The sequence below is a fragment of the Vicia villosa genome, unplaced genomic scaffold (assembly GCF_029867415.1).
Source record: "Vicia villosa cultivar HV-30 ecotype Madison, WI unplaced genomic scaffold, Vvil1.0 ctg.000098F_1_1, whole genome shotgun sequence".
NCBI classification, from domain to species: domain Eukaryota; kingdom Viridiplantae; phylum Streptophyta; class Magnoliopsida; order Fabales; family Fabaceae; genus Vicia; species Vicia villosa.
Window position 1 is genome coordinate 675,523 of NW_026705010.1, and position 4,610 is coordinate 680,132.

Here is a 4,610-nt window from a genome sequence, read left to right on the forward strand (position 1 = left end):
TCAAAGGGGTTAACGAGGGATTAACATCCTTATATCTCCACTGTTTAGGAATTGAAACAATGCCTGTACATCGTTAGCATAGTCTGTTCCAAAGCATACTATATGAGATTGCGGTATCGTTCTCGTCATCCTCCCTTAAAAGGCTTACAACTTAGCAGGAGTTGAGTATCACAAAACATATGCAGAGTAACGACATAATTTAAAAAGAGTGATAGCGAAATAATTTATTCAAGACAAACATATGCAATGCACTGATGATGATTATTAAAACAAATAATGTCTATCATAATTGGAGTGTTTAAACAAACAGAATAGAAATTGCAAATGAAAGTAAATCTAATGATCTAAAAAGTTCATCCTTCTAGGTATTAATCATAACCGAAGACTCCCGTAAGGTATTGTGGTTCTGATTTTAACAATAATAGTCCACTTGTATATTATATAAAAGCTTTTGGAAGTGGTCATGTTGCTTATGGAATTGATAGTTTTGAAAATGATGAACTTGCATCTAATTTTGAACAAGATAGCAATTCCACTAATGAGTAAAAGCAACTGAAAATATGGTTTTAAATTTTAGTTAATCTATGTGAATTACTTTATATTTAATTAATTCATAGTTAATTTGCTATATGATTATGATAGATATATTTGTTTATATTTAGGTATTATTTGGATTTGTTCTAGTTTGTACTTTACATTTGTGTTTGTTTTGTACAATGTAACTCACAAATTAGAGTAGAGCATATATATATATATATATATATATATATATATATATATATATATATATATATATATATATATATATATATATATATATATATATATATATATATCAAACAATCAAATTCTGTTGGAAAATGTTGTTCATCATAACCGAAGACTCCCGTAAGGTATTGTGGTTCTGATTTTAACAATAATAGTCCACTTGTATATTATATAAAAGCTTTTGGAAGTGGTCATGTTGCTTATGGAATTGATAGTTTTGAAAATGATGAACTTGCATCTAATTTTGAACAAGATAGCAATTCCACTAATGAGTAAAAGCAACTGAAAATATGGTTTTAAATTTTAGTTAATCTATGTGAATTACTTTATATTTAATTAATTCATAGTTAATTTGCTATATGATTATGATAGATATATTTGTTTATATTTAGGTATTATTTGGATTTGTTCTAGTTTGTACTTTACATTTGTGTTTGTTTTGTACAATGTAACTCACAAATTAGAGTAGAGCAATATATATATATATATATATATATATATATATATATATATATATATATATATATATATATATATATATATATATATATATATATATATATATATATATATATATATATATATATATATATATATATATATATTATTTTGTACAATGATCAGTTTTTAGCTGGTTTCAATTCTTATGTTGTGTGGTTACTTGATTGTATTTCAAATTATGGTTTAATATGGACTGAACAAATAAGGCTTCATGATCACTTACACTATTTCAAAAGAAAGATTATCGTTTGTTACATGCATTTAAATGTATGTTGACTTGTGCTTTATACTGTGTTGCACTCTTTTACCCCTTAAAATGTTTTTAAATTTCTATTTTTTAGAATCACCCACAGGGCTTGTGAAATTATATTTTTAGACTATAATTTCTCTGTTTCCTTGGTTATGAAAAACAAGTGCAGGTGTCAGATGCACAAACACAAGATCCCAAGAGTAAAGCTTGCTTATTAAGATGTTTTTTTGACATACACGTCGTTTGAAGATTTTGCATATTCATCCATATCGATTGGAAGAGAATTTATTTACTTAGAAGAGGAGTTAGTTAATATCGAGTTAGTTAGTCTTTTGTTTAGTTAGGAAGTTTGTTAAGAATTGCTAATAAAGCATATTTTCTCATTTGTATATAACAATTTCAATTCTTAATGTTAATTAATAAATTATTAAGAGTTCATTTCATGACTTTTCCTATTTCACGGCTCTATAATTTATTTGGATTCTATACTCTTTAGCAATAGTTAAATGGTAACTAAAATTTATATTTTTTAAATAAATGTTTTACCTCTAAGGCAACACTTTAAAATTGTTGGCAGATATAGAGACATTTGAAAATCGTCCCCTCAAATGGCATAATAAAGCGTTCCCTATTCTCATATCATAGGCAACACTTATTAATAGTGTGCCCAAAGACATAGAAGAGCGTTGCCTCAGACAATAGGCAACGCTGGCATACAAGACGCTTAAAAATCGTTCCCTATTCTTTTAGGCAACGTTTTTTGTAGTTCTGGCTACACTTTTCAACTGTTGTTAGAGACAATAAATGTTGTAGTGAAAGAAAGATGATCCCATCAGAACAAGAGCATTCCTTAAAAACAATGCAGACTGTCAATTAGGTCTTGTTTCTTTGATCGAGCCAACTTCTGTTGATCAAGCTCTAGAAGATCCAGACTGGATAATTGCCATGCAAGAAGAACTAAATCAGTTTACAAGAAATGATGTATGGGATTTGGTTCTTAGACCAAAAGGATTCAACATCATTGGTACTAAGTGGGTGTTCAGAAACAAGCTTAGTGAGAAGGGAGAAGTGGTAAGAAACAAAGCCAGACTGGTGGCTCAGGGATATAGTCAGCAAGAAGGGGTTGACTATACAGAAACCTTTGCACCAGTGGTCAGGTTAGAATCTATTCGTCTATTAATTTCTTTTGCCACTCAGCACAACATCACTCTGTATCAGATGGATGTTAAGAGTGCCTTCTTAAATGGTTATATAGATGAGGAAGTCTATGTCCACCAACCTCCTGGTTTTGAAGACTCTAAGTCTCCAGAACATGTTTTCAAACTTAAGAAATCATTGTATGGATTGTAGCAAGCTCCCAGAGCTTGGTATGAAAGATTAAGTTCTTTCCTTCTGGACAATGGTTTCACTAGAGGACAAGTGGACACAACTCTTTTCTGTAAAACATCTAAGAAGGATATTTTAATTTGTCAAATTTATGTTGATGATATTATCTTTGGAACATCTAATGCTTCACTTGGAAAGGAGTTTGCTAAGTCTATGCAGGCTGAATTTGAAATGAGTATGATGGGTGAACTCAAGTACTTCCTTGGGATTCAAATCAATCAAACTTCTGATGGAACCTATGTTCATCAAACGAAGTATGTGAAAGAACGTCTGAAGAAGTTTAATCTTTTAGAAAGCAAAGAAGCCAAAACTCCTATGCATCCAACATGTGTTCTAGGTAAGGATGAGGTAAGTAAGAAGGTAGATCAGAAGTTGTACAGAGGTATGATTGGATCTCTTATATACTTAACTGCTTCTAGACCTGACATTCTATTCAGTGTTTGTTTGTGTGCTAGATTCCAATCAGATCCTAGAGAATCTCACTTAACTGCTGTTAAGAGAATTCTAAGGTATCTGAAAGGTACTACTAAAGTTGGCTTAGTCTACAAAAGATCTAAAGAATACAACCTAGTAGGATTCTGTGATGCTGACTATGCTGGAGATAGAATTGAAAGGAAGAGTACTTCTGGAAGTTGTCAATTTCTTGGAAGTCATCTGATCTCCTGGTACAACAAGAAGCAAGCTACCATAGCTCTCTCAACAACAGAAGCAGAATATGTTGCTGCTGCTGGGTGTAGCACACAAATGCTCTGGATGAAGAGTCAGCTAGAAGATTATCAGATATATGAGAGTAACATTCCTATTTTCTGTTATAATACTTCTGCTATATGTTTATCTAAGAATCCTATCTTACATTCCAAAGCTAAACATATTGAGATTAAACATCATTTTATGAGGGACTATGTTCAGAAGGGTGTTCTGTCTTTAAACTTTGTGGATACAGACCATCAATGGGTTGATATCTTTACAAAACCCCTTGCTGAAGATAGGTTTAAGTTCATTCTAAAGAATATTAGTATGGACTTATGCCCAGAATGAGAAGATGAGAAGATTTTTGTATGAATAACTTCTGAAATGTGTTAGGACTAGGCAGCTATAAGAAGTTCTGATAATAATCAATTAGAAGTTCTGATTCTGTTATTACTAACGTTTCATTATCTAAGTTGATTCAGAAGTTCCTTTAAAGTAAAACAGCTGTCACCAGTCTTTCCAAAAAATGAACACGTGTTCACTATTTTTGGACAAGCATGCGTGCAGTTGAGGAGACGCCGCCCTAGGTAACTGTGCAAATCATTTCATTATGTCACTTTATCTCTCCTAACGTCATTTCTCATTAAATGCATATTGATGTCATGTTTTTCTGTAATCATTTCATTTAAACAATTTTTTTATTTTATTTCTTCTTCTTTTCAAACCGTTTAAATAACCCGCTTCATCTTCATTTCATCTTTTTTCACTCTCTCTCCATTTGTGCATCTTTCTCTTTGCATTTGTTCCTTCAAACCCTAGTTTGTGATCTGTAACCAAGCAAAATCATCATGTATTCATCATCAAGTTCTTCAAGCCCAGCAGAAAGACTCACTTCCACTCAGATTCTTCTGAGAAAATATGGGTATGCTCCTCTGAAAACCTGCATGATTCCCACTGACGAACTGGAAGTTCTCTGTGAGTCCGTTGTGGACTTCAACAACCTAAGAGCAAATTG

General features: G+C 31.6%; 1 long non-coding RNA gene across 1 annotated transcript; it reads left to right on the forward strand.

Annotated features, from left to right (window-relative positions):
• Window positions 1–832: 832 nt before the first annotated feature.
• Window positions 833–1,965, forward strand: LOC131624005 (uncharacterized). Its single transcript, XR_009290417.1, has 2 exons — window positions 833–893; window positions 1,689–1,965. It is a non-coding gene; the product is annotated as an uncharacterized LOC131624005 (long non-coding RNA).
• Window positions 1,966–4,610: the final 2,645 nt, after the last annotated feature.